This window comes from Papio anubis, chromosome 2, assembly GCF_008728515.1.
Source record: "Papio anubis isolate 15944 chromosome 2, Panubis1.0, whole genome shotgun sequence".
Taxonomy (NCBI): Eukaryota; Metazoa; Chordata; class Mammalia; order Primates; family Cercopithecidae; genus Papio; species Papio anubis.
Window position 1 is genome coordinate 178,247,063 of NC_044977.1, and position 20,911 is coordinate 178,267,973.

Here is a 20,911-nt window from a genome sequence, read left to right on the forward strand (position 1 = left end):
GTGTATCTTCTTAAAGAAATGTGTATTCAGATCCTTTGCTCATTCTAAAACTGGGTTATTTATCTTTTTATTACTGAATTGTAAGAGTTCTTATCTATTCTAGATACAAGCCCTTGTCAGATACATGATTTACAAATATTTTCTTCCCTTCAGTGGTTTTCTTCTTCATTTTCTGGGAGGTGTCCTTGAAGCATAATAGTTTTTAATTGTGATGAAATCCCATTTATCTATTTTTTTCTTTTGTTGCTTGTGCTGTTGGTGTTATAGCTAAGAAACCATTACCTAATCCAAGATCATGCAGATTTAAGCCTATGCATTCTTTTAAGAGTTTTATAGTTTAGCTCTCACATTTATTTAGGTCTTTGCTCCATTTTGATGAAGTTTTGTGTATGGCATGAAGTAGGAGTTCAATTTCGTTCTTTTGCATATGGCTATCCAGTTGTTTCACCACCATTTTTGAAGAAACTTCCTTCTCCACTGAATGGTCTTGGCACCCTTTTAGAAAACGAGTTGACCATAGATGTATAAATTTCTGTCAGGACTCTCACTTCTATTCCATTGACCTATACATCTATCCTTATACCAGTACCATACTGTCTGGACTACTACAGATTTGTAGTAAGTTGTGAAATAGAGGAATGTAAGTCCTCCAACTTATATTCCTTTTTTAAGATAATTGTGGTTATTCTGGATACCTTGAACTTCCATATGATTTTTCTTTTTAGTTTTTCTCATTACTGTTGGGTTTATTTTATTTTTTAATTAATTAATTTTAATTGACAAAAATAGTATATATCACGTGCAACATGTTTTGAAATATGTATACATTATGAAATGGCTAAATTGAGCTAATTAACAAATCCATATGATTTTCAAGATCAGTTTGTCAATTTCTACAAAAAAATCCAGGTGAGATTTTGATAAGGACCGCATTGAAACTATAGATCACTCCAGGGCGTATTCCCATCTGAGCAATGTTAAGTCTTTCGATCCATGGACATGGGATGTCTTTTCATCTGTGTAGGTCTTCACTGATTTCTTTCAGCAGTGTTTTGTAATTTGAGTGTACTAGTCTTATACTTCTTATGTTAAACTTATTCCCAAGTAGGTTACTCTTTTGGATACTATTATAAATGGAAATGGAATTTTTAGATTAATTTCATTTTCAGATTGTTTACTTCAGAAAAATCAGAAATACAATTGATTTTTGTATATTGATTTTACCTCCTTGCTGAACTTGTTTAATAGTTCTAATAATTTTTAGTGGATACTTCGTAATTTCATATATACAAGACTTATGTCTGCCAATAGATAACATATAGTTTATTTCTTCCTTTCAAATATAGATGCCTTTTATTTTATTTTCTTTCCTAATTAATTTGTCAGTTAGTTGAATGTTGAGTAGAAGTGGTGAGCACAGACATTCTTATCTTGTTCCTGATTTTAGGAAAAAAGCATTTGTCTTCCACCATTATGTATGATATTATCTATGAGCTTTCTTTTTGTCGATGCCCTTTATCAGGTTTAAGAAGTTCCCTTCTAGTCCTGGTTAGTTGAGTGTTTTTGTCATGAATGTATGTTCAATTTTGTCAAATGCTTTTCCTGTGTCTACTGAGATGACCATGTGGCTTTTGTCCATTTTTCTATTCATGTGGTATATTACATGATTTATTTTCATATATTGCCAACCTTGTATTCCTAGGATAAATCCCACTTGGCCACGGGGTGTAATTCTTCTATTTCACTGGTATTTTGTTAAAGGTTTTTGACTACATTTATAAGGGATATTGATCTGGAGTTTTCTTTTATTGAGTTGTCTCAGGTATCAGGGATAATACTGGCATCATGGAATGAGTTGGGAAATGTTCCCTCCTCTTCTACTTTTTGAAAGAGTTTGTGAAAATAATGGTATTCCTTCTTTTTCAAATGTTTGATAGAATTCACCGAGTGAAGCCATCTGAGTCTGGGGCTTTCTTTGTGAGTAGTTATTTGATTACTAATTCAATCTCTTTACTTGCTGTAATTCTCTACATAGCATTCATCTTGAATGTTTACACAATACTGTGTCAGGTCCAGTGCTAGTTCTTAAATTTCTTTTGGGAGGTTTGGACACTAAGAAGAGGGAAAGGGGCTAGATTCGTTCATTCATGTGGGTGTTCTTTCAAAACATGTATTGAGTACCCCTGGCTGTGTTCTGTGCTCAGCCCTGAAGCTACTAAGACAAAAAAAGACAGCCACAGGAACTACCCTTAGGACGAAGGAGTGAACAAGCTGATTTCAGATCAGAGTCTGGGTGGCCACCTGCTGAGTGTGAGAGGAGACCCAGCAGTACTCATTGGTGTTGGAGTCGTTCTTAGCTCCAAACAAACAATGATGCCTCAGAGTCTTCTGGCACTTTGTAGGTTATAAAGTGCTTTCACTTATAAAATCTCATCACAGTTGATCCTTAGAGGCAATTCAGCAAAGTTCATTATCCCTCTTTGCAAAAGATGGAAAACCAATGTTCAGAGAAGGTCAGTATGAATTTAAACTTTTAGGCAGTGCTTCTCCTGTACTAACCCCATGTAAGGCCCTAGGAGATAAAGATATGACAAGGTTCTTGCCTTCAAGGAGCTGTCAGTCTGAGACAGAAAGAAAGAGACAGGAAGTCAGAGAGACGTAACAGTCTATGATGGTCATCTCACAGGGTGAAATGGAGGCAGAGAGGAGGGAGTTCAGAAATGGTTTCACCATGAATGTGACCCTTAAAATGTGGCTGGGAGCAACCTGGACATTACACCAGGAAATAACAAAAGTCATTCAGAACTGGGATGACTATATGTCCTAGTTTCCCCAGGATAATACGTTTGCTTCTGTTGTCACAGTTTAAGTATCAGTAGCACCCTTTTTTCTTCTCAAAATACATGTTTGCTATATGCATGCTTTCAAAGTATTTCCCTAAAAAACTGTTGTAATTATGAAGGAAAAAATAGTAACTTTACCGTAGAGAAATCTGGCAGATGCTTAATCCAGTAACGAAGATTAATATCTTCACAGATGGTACCGATGGACATCATGTGCCTCCTGTTAAGATGTGCTGAGAGCTTTCTGCGCTCCCCACAGAGTGGTCCATACGGCGTTGTTCTGGATTCCAGTCGTAACTTAAAGGGAAACTTTCACAATATCCGGAGCCCTTGATGTCCTACAAATGAACGAAGAGGATGTCCTTAAGTTCCTTGCATCAGGAACCCACTTAGGTGGCACTAATCTTGACTTCCAGATGGAACAGTACATCTACAAAAGGAAAAGTGATGGCATCTACCTCCTAAATCTGAAGAGGACCTGGGAGAAGCTTCTGCTGGCAGCTCGTGCCATTGTTGACATTGAAAACCCTGCTGATGTCAGTGTCATATCCTCCAGGAATACTGGCCAGAGGATCGTGCTGACGTTTGCTGCTGCCACTGGAACCACTCCAATTGCTGGCCGCTTCACCCCTGGAACCTTCACCAACCAGATCCAGGCAGCTTTCTGGGAGCCACAGCTTCTTGTGGTTACCGACCCCAGGGCTGCCTCTCACGGAGGCATCTTATGTTAACCTACCTACCATTGTTCTGTGTAACACAGATTCTCCTCTGCACTATGTGGACATTCCCATCCCATGTAACAACAAGGGAGCTCACTCAGTGGGTTTGATGTGGTGGATGCTGGCTCAGGAAGTTCTGCACATGCATGGCACCATTTCCCGCAAACACCCGTGGGAGGTCATTCCTGATCTCTACTTCTACAGAGATCCTGAAGAGATTGAAAAAGAAGAGCAGGCTGCTACTGAAAAGGCTGCGACCAACAAAGAATTTCAGGGTGAATGGACTGCTCCAGCTCCTGAAGTCACTGCTACTCAGCCTGAGGTTGCAGACTGGTCTGAAGGTGTGCAGGTGCCCTCTGTGCCTATCCAGCAGTTCCCTACTGAAGACTGGAGCGCTCAGCCTGCCACGGAAGACTGGTCTGCAGCTCCCACTGCTCAGGCCACTGAATGGGTAAAAGCAACCACTGAATGGTCTTAAGCTGTTCTTGTACGGGCCCTTAAGGAACATGGAAATAAGGTTGATGGAAAATAAACATCAGTTTCTTAAAAAAAAAAACAAAAAAATGTGCTGAGAAGGGCCGGGCACAGTGGCTCACGTTCATAATTCCAGCACTTTGGGAGGCCGAGGCGGGCAGACCACATGAGGTCAGGAGTTCGAGCCAGCCTGGCTAACATAGTAAAACCCCATCTGTACTAAAAATACAAAATTAGCTGGCCATGGTGGCGTGTGCCTGTAATCCCAGCTACTCAGGAGGTTGAAGCAGGAGAATTGCTTGAACCCAGGAGGTGGAGGTTGCAGTGAGCCGGGATCACGTCACTGCACTCCAGCCTGGGCAACAGAGTGAGACTCTGTCTCAAAAAAAAAAAAAAAGAAAGAAAGAAAGAAAACAAAAGAAAAAAATGTGCCAAGAAGGACACAACAGCACTTTTGTGATATTGTTGCCAGAAATATATAAACTGCCATCTGGTCACTAAGAAATATCAGACAAACCCCAACTAAGGGACATTCCACACAACAATTGAGTCACAAAACATATCAAGGTCACGAGAGACAAGAGAAACCAAGGAACCATTCTAGATTAAAGGACACTAAAGAGAAATGACAACTAAATGCAACACATGGTACAAGATTATATCCTGAAAGGAAAAAAAGTACATCAGCAGGCCGTGTGAAATCTGAGGACTGGAGATTAGATAACGGCACTGCTATCCATGTAGAATGTCCTTAGGTTTAGGAAATACACATAGAAGTAATTAGGGTTTTTTCAAACTGCCACAGTTTGGATGATAAATGGTGATGGTGTGGTCTCCCTTTCCAGAACCCAGTGAGACCCCAGCCCTCTCCACTCCCAGGCTGTGGACCTGTCACCGTCAGCCACCTCAGATGGCCACTCAACTCCTCACCACTGAGAGGGCATTCAGATGAGCCAGCGGCTGGTGTGCCCCGGGACACACAGGACCCCTTGTCAGCACCATGCCAACCTGTCCACCCATGAGGTGTCTCTGTTCCTCCGGCACCTTAATTCCCTAATAAGGTCTCAGCCAAGTGAAACCACCACTCAGCTTTTCCCGGCAGTCAGAAGTAAGAGTCTCAAACAAAGGAAAAAAACAAACAGGAGAAAAGTTGGCCTTTTTGTGGTCATTTCCACTTTCTTGTTGGGTGGGCCGAGGCCTCCTCAGACCTGATTCTCTGAATATGTCCTACGTGGTCTGTAGGCTAAATGGTTACTAGAGAAACTGTGTTTTTCTTCCAACTACATCCTTGCACCCGACTTACAGGTCTCTTAAAATCAGGTAATCCTCTAGGGCCAGAATACGAGATGTGGACATCTTGGGCAAGCTAATAATTTGGCATTCCCTTAAACTGATGTTCCGTAAATATTTGTTAATGGGGAGCAGAAGGAACTGATTTTCTGTTCATACATAGGCAGTTTGACTCACTGAATATACCTCTGCTGGCCGGAGCAGAGTCAGTGGACTTCAAATAATGGGCAAAAAATATTTCCCCTGGATCTGAAGTCCTAATTCTTTCTCCAGCTTTTCTCTTCTTTTCTTGTCCTTCTTTTTCTTTCTCTTTTTTCTTTTTCCTTTCTTTCTTTCTTCCTTCCTTCCTTTTTTTTTTTTTTTTTTTTTAATTTTTATTTTTTCAGAGACAGAGTCTTGCTCTGTTGCCCAGGCTGATCTTGAACTCCTGGCATTAAGCCACCCTCCTACTTCAGCCTCCTGTGTAGCTGGGACTACAAATGCATGCCAGTTTTCTTTGGGATTTTCTGAACCAGGCAAATATTTTTAACGTCAGTTACAGAATTAAGTTCTTTTATGATTCAGTTTATCACTTACTATCATCTCTGCCTGCGCTGTGCCTCATTTTTAGATGTATTTTATTTTATTGGATTTTCCCCCTTCATCTCTGTTCTGTGTTTCTTTTTTTCTTTTTCTATTTTTTTTTTTTTTAAGAAAGGGTCTCCCTCTGTCACCCAGGCTGGAGTGCAGTGGTGCGATCTTGGCTTACTGCAACCTCTGCCTCCAGGATTCCCAAGTACCTGAGATTACAGGTGCACACCACCATGCCTGGCTAATTTTTGTTCTTTCAATAGAGACGAATTTTCGCCATGTTGGTCATGCTGGTCTTGAACTCCTGGCCTCAGGTGATCCGCCCACCTCAATCTCCCAAAGTGCTGGGATTACAGGTGTGAGCCACCGTGCCTGGTCTCTGTCCTGCATTTCTGTTCCACCCTTCTCCCCAACAGCACTCATTATAATGTGTAGTATTTCCTTAACTATGACCCTACCTTTGAAAAATACAGAGCACAACTTAGTATATGTATGCATTTTAAGTGCATATAAATGTAATCCAGCTTTAGCTGCATCAGGATGATCTGGAGAAAACACAGATTCCTGGACCAGAGAGTGATTCAGCAGGTCTGCATGGGGCCTGAGAGTTAACATTTGTAACAGGTTGCCTGGGGATTCTGAGGCTGTGGACAGTGGATCACACATCAAGCTGCACAATTCTAGATCTCCCTCTACTATAAAATAAATAATAAAAGAAATAAAATGATAATAATAAAAAGTATTATCATTCGACATCATGTTTTCAAAGTCTGTCTATATTATGGACGTACCTTGAGTTCATTGCTTCCATCTGGTCCAAGTGTCTGCCTCTCTTCAACAGTGTACTTTCCTACTCTCCCAATGAGGGACACCTTAGGTTGCCTGCAACTCCTCTATCACACGGGATGCTGCAATGAATGTTGTTTTCCAGGTGTCCTCATGTACCTAGGAATGAGATTTTCTGGGTCATATATCCAGGAGAGGAGAATACTGGGCTGTCAGGTACATATTTGCACATCTAATTTCTCTAAGTATTTCCAGACTGCTTGTTCTCCAGGCCGACAAAGCCGAATCCACTCCCACACACCATGGTGCATGAGGAGTCCACACACTTCCTGGGAGACATAAAGAAGTTTCAATTTTGATAATAAAAAAAATCTGTCAGTCCCTGTAACAGCAAGATTATAAACAATCTTTGGTTTCAGAATTTTACCTCACCAACACTACATGCTGCAAAAATCCTGGGCAGCCACGTCTGTGCCTGTGAGGAACGCCCACACACACAGAGGCACACACAACTCAACCCCATGACACAGCCTGGCTCAGCACAGGCAGGAGCCATGTTTATTCTCCTGTCTTACTTACCCTCATAAATCAGAGGCCTGCTTGATATGGCTCCAACTTCTGCTCCGTGAAGCCTTTGGAACCGGAACTTGCTCCAGGGTTGTGAGAAGACCATTAGCTCCCTGCAGGCTGGACCAGAAGCTCTGTGGCAGTAGCCAGACAACCCATTGTCTGGGATTATCTGATTTCACTCTGTAGGGTTGTTTTCCTGTTGTTACCTGATTCTCTCAACAATGAGCATAAAAATAGAATCTTCCTGACTAGCCCAGGGTTTTAAAATTACCAACAAAAGGGTGCAGCAGATGTCTTTTTGGACTTCAGATCATTTTTTAAAGGCTATCCTCTTTGGCACAACCAAAAGTAAATTGAACATTGCATTCAAATAACCCAGTTTTCCTTTCCAGAGGGGTAAGGGGAGGATTAGTGGGCGTATGGTAATTTGTACAATCCTCTAAATAACAGGTAACTACAACCAGTCTGGTTACACTGAAATGCCAGGAACCCTTTGGAAAAAAGTGATCAATTCATTTGGAGAATAGTAAATGTGACTTCAGAAAAGCAGATTTTAAAAATGTCAGGGAAAAGTACATATTCATTCTTTCAAGTATTTATTTTTTTAATTGACAAATAATAACTGTACATATTCATGGGGTGCATAGAGATGTTTCCATACATTTAATGTACAATGATGAGATCAGCGTAATTAGTGTATCCATCAGCTCAAACAGTTATGATTCCTTTGTGTTGGAATCATTCGATATCCTCCTTCTAGTTATCTAGCCATTTGAAACTGTATAAAATATTATTGGGTTTGTGGAGGTTTTTGTTTGTTTTGTTTTCTTTTCTTTTTTTTTTCTTTTGAGACAGAGTCTCACTCTGTTGCCCAGGCTGGAGTGCAATGGCATGATCTCGGCTCACTGCAGCCTCCGCCTCCCGGGTTCAAGCAATTCTCATGTCTTGGCCTCCTGAGTAGTTGAGATTACAGTCATGCACCACCACACCTGGCTAATTTTTGTATTTTCAGTAGAGACGGGGTTTCACCATGTTGGCCAGGCTGGTCTCGAACTCCTGACCTTAAGTGATTCGCCCTGCCTCGGCCTCCCAAAGTGCTGGGATTTTAGGCGTGCGCCACCTCGCCTGGCCTGTATAATATATTATTGTTAACTGTAGTCATCCTACACTGGTATAGAACGTTAGAACTTATTCTTCACAGCTAGCTGTTCATTCAAGTATTTTATTGAGACTTTTTCAACTAGTGTGGTACTGTTTATTCCTCTGTCCTTCACATTTTGAAAAAAATCAACAATTAATTTAAAAGCAAAAACCTTAAAATCCATGCTTATCAACTTTGCAAATGATCCCAAACTCAAAGAAATGGCAAATAGAAGAGATGGCATAATCAATATTTAAATGATTTCGACAGATCAGAATCCTGAGGTGTAGCCAACAAGATAAAAGGGAAATGACAGCTGTATTTATGTATAAAATAAATACAACTGCACAGGTATAGGACGACAGGTGCCTGGCATTGTCCCAGTTTGTATGGCACATGGTTTGTTGTGGAAATCAAATAAGATAATACAGTTTTAGGCAGCATGAATAGGACGAAAGAGTGGTGGTCAGGAAAAATCAAAGCAGCACCTGGCACTCTGCATGCCCAGCTCCCCAACACCTGACACTCTGCATGTCCAGCTCCTTCGAGATACGACACACTTCGTGAGGCAGGGATTGCATCTGTCCTGTGCTCTTCTAGATCCCTGGATGACAGGCAGTGCCTGCTCCCTACTTAGGTACTCAATGCCTAGTTGATGAAAGAATGAAGAAATACCATACTCAGTACAGCACTCCCCTTTCAGAGGGAACATCCAAAATGAAGATCCATCTTGAGGAGGACAGTCAGAATGGTGTGGGGTTTGGATTCTGGGTACGACTAACTTAGGCCACAGACAGTTTGGGCTGAACATGTGTAATGAACCTGATAACATCTTAAAATATCCAGAAGGCGGTCATGGGAAGAAGTAGAATTGTGCTTCTTGGTCCAGAGCCCAGAAATGCACTGTTGGATGAGAGAGAGGCAGATTTGGCTTTAATGTAATACCCTTCTCACAGTGAGGACTGGCGGGTGTTGGAAGATGGACAGCCTCTTACAGCAGCGTGTTCTCTCCCACAGACATGTTCCACCAGCACCTGATGACTTTGAGGGGATCCTGTTGAGTTAGGAATTTTATGTCCCCCAGAATTATGTTTCTTGGATTTCCTCAATTATATAAAAAAAGGAAGAAAACAAACAAACAAAAAGTATCTATAATCCATTTCCGAGGAAACCACCCAAGGTGAAAATAAAAGTGTTAAGAAACATTTAGGCCGGAGGTGGTGGCTCAGGCCTGTAATTCCAGCACTTTGGGAGACTGAGACAGGCAGATCACTTGAGGTCAGGAGTTTGAGACCAGACTGGCCAACATGGTGAAACCCCGTCTCTACTAAAAATACAAAAATTAGCCAGGCGTGGTGGCGCATGTCTGTAATCCCAGCTACTCAGGAGGCTGAGGCAGGAGAATTGCTTGAACACAGGAGGTGGAGCCAAGATCGTGCCACTGCACTCCAGCCTGGGTGACAGAATGAGACTCAGTCTCAAAAAAAAAAAAAAGAAAGAAAGAAAGAAAGAAAAAGAAAAGGGATATTTAAGACATTATTTTATTTTTATTTATTTGGTTTTGGGAGATGGGATGTCACTTGTTGCCTCGTCTGGCCTTGAACTCCTAGGCTCAAGGGATTCACCCCACTTCAGCCTTCTGAGGAGCTAGGACTACAGGCATGAGCCACTGTGCCTGGCTTTTAAAACCTTATGTTAAATTCTACTTGTTGAAGCTTAAATCGGTAGTGGAAATAAAGGCTATCATTTTTTAGCTGGATCCAGATTACAAAAGGTCTTGAATATTTGGCCTCCCAAAATCTAAATTTTATTCAGGTGGTCTCAAGCAGTTCTTGTTTTTTAGGGTCAATGCTGGCCTTCAAAATCTGAAGGGCTCCTTTGTTAATTAGCTAGATTAACCATTCCACAATAGATATGCACTTCAAAACATCATGTTGTTACATGATAAAAAAAATACAATGATATCTGTCCATTTAAATAAATAATAATTTCAAACAAAATAAAACAAAAATACGAAGTATTCAACCAAAGAGATTGTCCTGAGAAACATATGTGAGTTGACTGCTGCCATCAAGGATCATAAAACTCACAACTTTACACCTTCTCAGAGCAGAAACTTCCAAGAAGAAATGGATCCCATTTATTGCTAAACCTGCTGGCTTTGTTTCTTTAATCATAAATCTCCACAACTTCCACCTAAACCCCTAGCTACATTGGCAGAATTGGGTCTATAAAGTAATACAAGTCCTCCCTTGGGATGGCAGGCCGGGAGCCCATTTATCCAAGGAGCCACATTCTTGGTCCCCGGAGGAGGGGAGGGAAGAGCAGTCTTTATGAGCAATGCCTCCAAGACCACATGTCTTAAGGTCAGGGTCTCTTGCCTATGGTGGATAGCTATTAATGTATCTGCTCAGGACAGGACACCCCCCTTCTTCTGGCTCTACTCCTCACCCTCAACCTGTTCTTATCCTCTTGTTTAGAGCCATCTGCTTTCAGATCTCACACCCTAAGCCACAGGGATTGGCAGAGGTAGGGCCCCAACTCCAGATAAACCAATAACATTATCCAATCTCGTACCACAGCAATTGGAACAAAGATGCAACCCAAACTGGGCCAAAGGCAAAAAGGGCATTCCTCTGGGATGATGGAGCTGAAGCTGGGAACCTGAGAATTACTGATGCCCGTGTCTTCCATGCCTGGCAGAAGCTAACTTAAGGGAATGAACATGATACCTGGGTGGCAGATTGCGCTTCCAAAAAATGGCCACAGTCATATTTCCCATCACACGTGTTTTTCCAGAACCTGGCCACTCCCAAACAAGAGGTGGAGTCTACGGTTGTCCCCATCCCCTGAAAAAACTGGGTGGGCCTTTGTGACTGCCTCCATCAGTAGAGAAGGGCAGAAGTTATACTATCTGACGTCTGAGCCCAGCCCACAGAAGCCACCCAGCTTCCTCCTGGCTCTCTTTGGGGATGGCTTGTCCTTGGAACCTGGCTTTGCTGCTATGAGAAGCCACACGGAGAGACCCACCTAGGGAGACCCCTCTAGCCTCAGCCCTGGCTGATTGTCTAGTTGACAGCACCGACTTGACAGCCTGACTGAGCCATCATAGAAGCAGATTTTCCCCAGTTGAGGCCTGCAGCTGACACCACATGGAACAGAGACGAGCCTTTCCTTCCCCACCAAACCCTGTCCAAATTGCACAGTCATGAGCATAATCGTGTTGTGGGGCTGCAAACTTCAACATAGCACGATCTGCTCTCAAAGGCTTCACTTTACAGAACTGTGGGATGGTGGATAAACACGCAGCTGACTTGTCATGGCTGGCTCTTCCTAGCAGTGCTTTGCCTATAGCCGTACTGGGGAGAGACCTAGGTGTTAAATGGCTGCCTTCTTGCAGGAAGCGGTATTGAGCAATGAGCAGGTAAGCAGATTTGAGATCTAAAGGAAGCCAGGTTAAAATCTCAACGTCAATCACTTATTTTTGTTTACAGAGATTGTGCAATCTACTTCTCAGTTTCCCTGACTATTAAATAGAAATGTCTTCAGCTGAATTTCTCAGAAAGAGACCCGAGAATAGGATTCCTGCACAAGTGACGTATCAGGAAATAGTCCCGGGAGACAGGGAAGGGAAGAGGGCCAAGCTAAAGTGCTATATCAAGCCAGATCCCATAGAGGAAAGTTTTGGTTTAGTTCCACAAGGGTTTAGGGCTACTGGGGGAGGGAGGTATGTAAACTGCCAGGCATTTGCAACTAGGCAGCCCAAGAACCATTCTAGGACAAAGAAACCAGAGACTCAGGTGCTGGCTGGGGAACCTGCATGCAGGGAAATGGTAAAGGGATCCACAGGCATAAGGAACACGAACAGCACCAACCAGGGGATGACAGTACTGCTCACACCTAGTTATGTTGCTGTGCCTGGCTTCTGGTAACTGCTTAAGAAGCAGGAGGGAGTGAAGAGGAGGAATAGGAGGAGAAGAAGAAGAAGGCAAAGGAGAGAGGAAAACGAAGGGGGAAAGGGAAGAGGAGGAGGGGGAAGAAGGAGAAGAAGTTCTCTTGGGGAGGGCTAATACCCCATTGCGCAGTCACTCTGAAAGAGAAGAAACAGAACTGGCTATGCTCAGACTCGCTTCTTTACACTTTGTGACCAAAACACAAACCTAAGGGTAAACGACCTGGGCTAAGTCAAGCATCCTCTCCTCTCCAGACCTAATGAGAACATATCTTGCACTATGGAGAAGAATCTGGAAAGGGCCCGGGTCAGTACGGGTCACACAGAGGAGAAGAATTTGCCCACAGAGCCACAGCACACTGGCAATCGTTTTGGTAGAGCAGTGGATATCTGGTCTAGCCAGTAGACAGCCGGCTATTAGTGAAAAGAAGGATTGAAGGATGGGACAAAACTGTAACACAGCTGGGATTTGCAAGAAAGGCTTTCCTACAGGGTGTGGTCCAGTCATTATCACTGTGTAACAATCCAGGCTAAACTTCGCGGCTTCAAAGAACAACCATTGTATTACGCTCATGGATCCTACAGGCCCAGGAATTGGGACGGACTTCGTATGGCTGGCTTGCCTCGGCTGCACAGTGTCGGAGGCCTTGACTGGGAAGACCTGGAAGTTGGGATCGACTCAATGGCTGGGAGCTGGAATCAACTGAACACTTACTCACTCACGTGTATGGTGATTGATTCTGGCTGTTGGTCGGGGCTACAGCTGGGCCTTTTGGACATAAAACCTGCATGTGACTGCTTAGGCTTCCTGAAAGCATGCTGGCGAGGTTCCAAGAACAATTGTCCCAAGAGAACCAGGCAGAAGCTGTTTTGTCTTTTATAATCTAACCTTGGAAGCCATGTAGTATCGCTTCCAACATAGTCGTATGCTCACCCAAATTTCAGAGGAAGAAAAGCAGATCCAAATTCTCAATGGGAAGAGTTTTAATATCACATTGTAAGAAGAGAATGTGGGAAGATGTGGGAATTTTGAGAAAAAAAAAAAACTGCTATAGGCAACTGGTACATAACCCTGAAGGAAAAAGGGTTATCAGTTTGATTAATTTGAAGAGAAGTCATTATACATTAGCATTTATTAAAGCTCTGGAGTGTCCAACAGTAAGTCGATCTTATCACTTTGCTCGGCACAGCATATCTCCATTTTTTTCTGCTTCATACTAGTACATAGAACACTCTAGCGGACACCTGCCTAGACTAAGTTCACCCCTTCAGGAAACCCTTAACCCAACTCAGAATTTGAGTATGTAAGATGAGGCAACTTCTGTCATTCTTTCCCCACGAACAGTCCCTAATGAATTGGACAGAGCTGTATTCTTGGAAAAAACAATTTATTGCTTCTCAGCTCTGAATGCAACCTTCAGTATATGCTCTGGGATCAGCCTAGGATTCTTTTAAGCATTTCTTCTTGAAGTAGGGCATGATGTTCATTAAACTCCTCTGTACAGGGCGCTGGAGGAAACTGCAGGAGGAAGCAACTCTCCTGTCATTTCCCGAGTGAGCCAAGGGTCAGTTATATGGGTCCTGGGACATCCAGTAGAGCCTGCCCCAGCCCAGGATACAGTCCCTCTGTGACATTACAGCCTCAGCCTGGCGATAGCCTTTCCATGGCCCTCTTGTCATGGAAACCAAAGCTCCAGTGCAACCCATGTGCCCTGAGGGGCTCCTGTCCCCATGCAGACTCTCACGCTCACCCAAGCCCAGCTCCCAGGCTGCCCTCTGGAAGGTGGCCTTTTGCTTTCCAGCAGCTGCAGGCCAGCTTTGGTCTAGCAGAATTGGAAACCACTCTGCTGCCCGCTGGGCTGAACGATACCTTCTCCAGTGAGATGTGAACCTCTTTCAAGTTTGTGCTTCCTTTGGTACTTTCCCTCAGCCCAGGGCACCATATAGCATTTTCTTGTATCTTATTGTTACTCTTTTAGCATAGTTAATACTTCTTTATATAAAACCTCCTCTACTTCACCTATGGTGTGGTTCTTTCTCCTGAATGGACCCATACTGTGAAACACATGATATTACAGTTCATTTATCCAAAGCAAAACATCAAGAAAGAGTAGTCAGGGTAATCATTTCTGATTATGAGAAAAAAAAAAGGAATTGTAAATTAAATATGAGGCTCTCATGTCAGCAATTTGTGGTAAGTGTTGAAGTGCCTCCCCCACACCACCCACCCTTTTATTTTTTTTTGAGACAGGATCTTGCTTGTTACCCGGGCTAGAGCGCCGTGGCACGATCATGGCTCACTGCAACCTTGACCTTCCACAGCTCAATCTCCTGAGTAGCTGGAACTACAGGTGTGTGCCACCACACCCAGCTAATTTTTAAACTTTTTGGAGAGACGAGGTCTCCCTATGTTGCCCAGGCTGTTCTGGAATTCCTGGGCTCAAGCAATCCTCCCACCTTGGCCTCCCGAAGTGCTGGGATTACAGGCATCAGCCACCACGCCTGACCTTAAGTGCTTTTAATAGCAAATAGTTACTTTTAAAATGATCTGCTTTAGCATGGAGTCATCCTTTAAGTCATTAGTCTGAAAATGGATAAATCCAAATCACATAAGAAATACAATGGATTAGTTAAAGATGTATGTGTGTGTTTCGTGTGACCAAAATCAAAACAAGACAAAACCAACCTCCCTAAAAAACCTCAAATTGCTTGAAGAAGAGATGGACTACATTGGCTTACATAACCACAATATCCAAAGGCAGTGCTGGCTTCAGAATCAGTGTGATCCAAGCCTCAAATGTTGTCTCCATGGGTGACTTTTTTTTCTATGTTTTAAAATTTCTTCTCATACTATACCAGCTGTTCTCCCTCCAGCAGCGTCAGGTTCTCCCCTGTGTGGCAGCAAAATATCCCCAGAAAATACCTTCCTGTCTCACTAGTTCTGATTGGGATATATTCCCTTTGCTGAACCAGTCAAGTGGCCAAGATGGTGACTTAGGCCAGTCAGGACTCAGCCTTAGAATCAGTCCCATCTAAACCACATGGCTGAGAATGAGGAAACAGTGGTTTCCCAAAGGAAATTCAAAGTAATGTCTTAAATTCAAAGTCATGTCTTAACTGCAGAGTAGATGCTAAGCAGCTTTTTAAAATGACAAGTGTGGCTGGGCGTGGTGGCTCACTCCTAAAATCCCAGCACTTTGGGAGGCCAAGGAGAGTGGATCACTTGAGGCCAGGAGTTCGAGACCAGCCTGGCCAACATAGTAAAACCCTGTTTCTACAACAAATGCAAAATTTTAGTAGAGCGTGGTAGCACGTGACTATAATCCCAGCTACGCCGGAGGCTGAGGCACGAGAATTGCTTAGACCCAGGAGATGGAGGTTGCAGTGAGCCCAGATTGTGCCACTGCACTCCAGCCTGGGCAACAGAGCAAGACTCTGTCTAGATAGATAGATAGATAGATACATGGACAAGTGTCATCTGTAGAAAGGATTCTAAATGTGAAAGCAACACAAAACAGAAAGATCATGCTCATTAGGGTGAAGAATTTGTGCCTTCTGCTTACCTTCCAGAACTTTGGAGAAATAGGTCCATCTTAAGGGAGAAACGGTGGTACAATAATGAGTAATACGAGAAAAACACTTCAGAATGCCAGCCCCCAAATCCTAGGAATCTGACCTGCTATCATTTTTAAATACATGTGAAAAAGTTGATCATTCACGAAGCCACTCCTAGCCCATTTGGTGCCTTTGTGCAAAAACGCAATCCTGATCCAAGACATTTTACTGACAACTACCAAAAATAGGCATACTTATCCAGATCTACAATGTCTACAATATGAATGGTGCCTCCACAGAGGGTGCCACAATGGGTACAGCAGTATGCAGAACACCAGTGCATTCATTCCAATGGTTTAAAACACAAAGGCACTTGAAAAGTACGTCTCCTTTCTTTCCCTGGTTTCACTGACCAGAGGCAGTGTTCTCAGAGAATTTGAGCTTCCCAAGATGTTTCCTTATTCTTCGTCACCTCTTGGGCTTAGAGAATACCGGGAGAAGAAAAAGGGTATTAGAGATTGCTTCCCATCAGATAAACTGGCTTTCTTCCCAGCTGAAGGCAAGTGATGGCTCATTTTTCTAACTGCATATCCATGGGTACATTGATAATGTGCTTCTGATGGTAACCCTAGAGCACAACTTCTTTTATCTACTTACAATATTTATGGCCTCTGATTACCATAGTGGTTGTTAATAGACATTAATATGCAGGACATCCTCCTAAACTGCAGTGTACATACCATTCTTCCTTGATTCTGTCCCTGATAAAATTTCCACATAGAAATTACTACCTGCTCCCAGGATATTCAGAAATTATTATCGCTACTGTTGCCACCAAATGTCCACTGGTTTTCAGAATTAAATTTCACATGAATGACTATCTCACTCCTTTTAGACACTGCTGAAAAAATGACCTTTCCAAATGCCAATATAATCATGTCATTCTTGTGCATAAATATTTCAAAGTTTTTCCCCCTCTTTTAAGGATAAATTCCATACCTCTTAGCATGGTATGCAATAGCCTTCATCACAGTATAATTTCAAAAACTGAAAAAATTAGACTTTCATACAAATATGGAACAAAAAGGTTAAAATTTATTGAATTCATTAATTAGCAAGGGAACCAATCAAAGTAGAGCTGGACTGCTTGGGGAACTAGGATTTATATGGTCCTTTAAAAAAAGGTTAGAATAAGTTTGCTAGGTTAGACATAAAGCTGGTTAATATCCTGCAAGGCAATAAAATTGTAACCTTTGGCATTATTTTTCTACCAGATAGAAATTATTTACACCTCTGCTAGACACAAATCTACTAATTTACATGGAATGTTACAAAGTCTGAGTCCTTAATTAATAGTAAGTAGCAAAATCTGCTGGCACTGTAGCTCACATCTGTAATCCCAGCACTTTGGGAGGCCGAGGAGAGTGGATCACTTGAGGCCAGGAATTTGAGACTAGCCTGGTCAACATGGCGAACCCCTGTCTCTACTAAACATACAAAGATTAGCCAGGCATGGTTGCACACGCCTGTAATTCCAGGTACTCAGGAGGCTGAGGCACGAGAATCACTTGAACACGGGAGACAAAGATTGCAGTGAGCCGAGATCACCCCACCGCACTCCAGTCTGGGTGACAAAGCAAGACTCTGTCTCAAAAAACAAAAAGGGCTGGGCATGGAGGCTCACGCCTGTAATCCCAGCACTTTGGGAGGCTGAGGCAGGCAGATAGCCTGAGGTCAGGAGTTCGAGACTAGCCTGGCCAACATGGCAAAGACCCCGTCTCTACTAAAAATACAAAAAAATTACCAGAGTGTGGTGAAATGCACCTGTAGTCCCAGCTACTCGGGAGGCTGAGGCAACAGAATCACTTGAACCCGGGAGGCGGAGGTTGCAGTGAGCCAATATCGTGCCACTGCCCTCCAGCCTGGGCGACAGAACAGCGCCACCCACTCTGAGGTTCATGTCCCTTTCTTCTCTACTGTAAGGTCCTAAAGGTCAGGGAAGACTGTATTCTCTTCCACTCTATGAACCATTATATTTCTTCAAATCTAAAATTTCATCAACTGTAAGATATATCGTTATTTTGTGTCCAATTAATAAAGTGGAGAGAAACTCTGTCAAGACAAATACAAGGAGTTTGTCTTTAACTCTATTGTATTAGAGAGGGTTCTCTACAGGGACCAGACTAATAGGATAGATGTATATATGAAGTGGAGTTTATTAGGAGAACTGACTCCCACGATCACAAAGTGAAGTCTCACAATAGCCATCTGCAAGCTGAGGAGCAAGGAAGCCAGTCCGAGTTCCAAAACCTCAGAAGTAGGGAAGCTGACAGTGCAGACTTCAGTCTGTGGCCAAAGGCCCAAGAGCCCCTGGCAAACCACTGGTGCAAGCCCAAGAGTCCAAAAGCTGAAGAACTTGGAGTCAGATGTTCGCCGGTAGGAAGCATCCAGCACAGGAGAAAGATGGAAGCCGGAAGACTCAGCAGGTCTGCCCTTTCCCTTCCTGCTTTTAGGCTGGTGGCTGAGGAGAATGGTGCCCACCCAGACTGAGGGTGTGTCTGCCTCTCCCAGTCCACTGACTTACATGTTAATCTCCTCTGGCAACACCCTCACAGACACACCCAGGAACAATACTTTGCATCCTTCAATTCAATCAAGTTGACAATATTAACGATCACAAGTCCACCCCTTGTCAACTTGAAGCCATACACATCTCCTGAAATCATATATAATCTCCAAATAAAGACAATAATAAGGTCATAATTATACCTAACATAATACAGCTATCCTTTGTACAACCGGAAGCACACTAATCCTTAACCTAAATGTTTTTACATAAAGTTAACACCACTTAAATGCTGATATAAAGTCAAAAAATCTTAAGTCACATAATAAAGGAAAAAGAAAGGAAATTTTGAATGAAGATATTTTCTTAGTACAAGTGTATACATGCACAAACGTATTCTTAATAAAACAAGGAGGAAATATTCACAATTACGGTCCTTGTTTCTGCAACTGGTCACATGGTCGTAGCTGGTATTGATGACTAACTTCTTCTACTACCCATTCTGTATTCTCTTTGCCTTCAGCAAGCACCTCAGCAGGTTGTGTTTCTTTCTTTATTTATTTTTTTACCTGGTGGGGTGACCCAAACCTTCATTCCTGAAGGTTCTCGGCCATTTGTAGTCCTGCCTGGATTGGGCTATTGTAGTTTCCCATTGACCTTAATTACAGGGCATGGTACTACTAACAGACACCCTAATGGATCTCCTGTATTCCACACACTCTTCCTTACCTCCATTGTGGAGTAGCAGACTGATTTCATCTTGGTAGTCCAGGTCAATCACCCCAGCCAACATTGTAACTCCCTTCTTAGCCTGTTGACTTAAAGGTAGGAGGAGCCCAAAGTGACCAGGTGACAATCTTAACTTCCAGTTTAATGGAAACGTTGTTGTGTCTCCTGACGGCAGCATTCCTCCCTCTGGAACTAAGACCTCTAGACCAGTATAGAACATAATGTCACGGGAATATCGATTTTTCAGTAAACACTGTCTAACTCTCAGAGCAGGCCTAATGGCTAAATGCTACCTGATCACAGTATCTCACAGGGAAGTCATTAGCGAGAACAATGACCCTCCCCTAAGATAACATGTGAGGCTATGTCTCTGATAGAATTCTCACTGAGAGCCGTGGCGGTGTAGTAGATGTGGTTGCTGCCCCACCCAGATGGCCTTACCTGGCTGGCAGAACGATTCCCTAGCTGCTGCTGACTGTTGGCTGCTAACAGGTCACAGCTCCCCACCTTCTCCAGAGAACTGCACCCAGAACCACCTTGTTCAGAGATGCATATTCCCAACATGAGAAGGTGTGGCACCCGACGCCACTGACAGACTGAAAGAGGGGTATACAAGCCCAGCCTCTTACCCCAAAGTGGGAAAACTCCCTCTCCAGGGTTGCCCATGAGATCAGACTGAGGCTGGACTTGGGCTGAACTTACATCTTCACTTAGCTTCAATCTCTGGCCCTATGCTGCATCCTTTAGTCCCTTACAAGTTTTTCCTGAGAACACGACCTCAATAAATCCCTTACACAAAGGCATCCCCATCTCAGGCTCTGCTTCTAGGGAACCCAACCTAAAACAAATGTGGCTTAGGAGGAAGAATTATTGGAAGAACCTTGCCTGAGACTGAGCCTTTACTAGCCGAATGATCCTAGTTAAGTTATTTAACTTCTTTTTATGGGTTCATTAAACCAATGTATACTGGGCTAATCATGTGGCCTACCTACAGGATGGTTAAGAAGATGCCACAAATATAAATGTGGAAACCCAGTGCAATCTGTAAAGCTCTAAAATATTAGGATTGCTTTGTAGGTGCACTCCCATGGTCCCATTACAGCACTCAGCGCCACCCACTCTGAGGTTCATGTCCCTTTCTCCTCTACTGTAAGGTCCTAAAGGTCAGGGAAGACTGTATTCTCTTACACTCTATGAACTATTACATTTCTTCAAATCTAAAATTTCATCAACTCTAAGATATATCATTATTTTGTGTACAATTAATAAAGTGGAGAGAAACTCTATCAACTAAACTATGAGACAATGACTCCTTATCACTTAAATTTTTTGTTTTGTACTTCTTGAAAGAGCTCTTTGGATTTATTTTTATTTTTTATTTTTATTTATTTATTGTGAGACGGAGTCTCACTCTATCGCCCAGGCTACAGTGCAATGACGTGATCTTGGCTCACTGCAACCTCTGCCTCATGGGTTCAAGCGATTCTCCTGCCTCAGCCTCCCGAGTAACTGGGATTATAGGTGCCTGCCACCACGCCCAGCTAATTTTTGTATTTTTAGGAGAGATGAGGTTTCAGCTTCTTGGCCAGGCTGGTCTTGAACTCCTGACCTTGTGATCCACCCACCTTGGCCTCCCCAGGTGCTGGGATTACAGGCATGAGCCACCGCACCCAGCCTGGACTTCTTTTTTTTTTTCTGAGGCCAGGTCTGGCTCTA

The 20,911-nt window shown here is 43.0% G+C and overlaps 1 long non-coding RNA gene and 1 pseudogene across 1 annotated transcript in view; one reads left to right on the forward strand and one right to left on the reverse strand.

Moving 5' to 3' along the window:
- Window positions 1–806: 806 nt before the first annotated feature.
- The window catches only part of LOC116273848, a 44,600-nt gene continuing 24,495 nt past the window's right edge, over window positions 807–20,911 (reverse strand). Inside the window, exons 3-4 of the long non-coding RNA XR_004182323.1 lie at window positions 6,688–6,841; window positions 807–3,181 (exon numbers count right to left, since the gene is read on the reverse strand). This is a non-coding gene — a long non-coding RNA (uncharacterized LOC116273848). The remainder of the gene's footprint in view (window positions 3,182–6,687; window positions 6,842–20,911) is intronic.
- Window positions 3,174–4,144, forward strand: LOC101002658 (annotated as a pseudogene).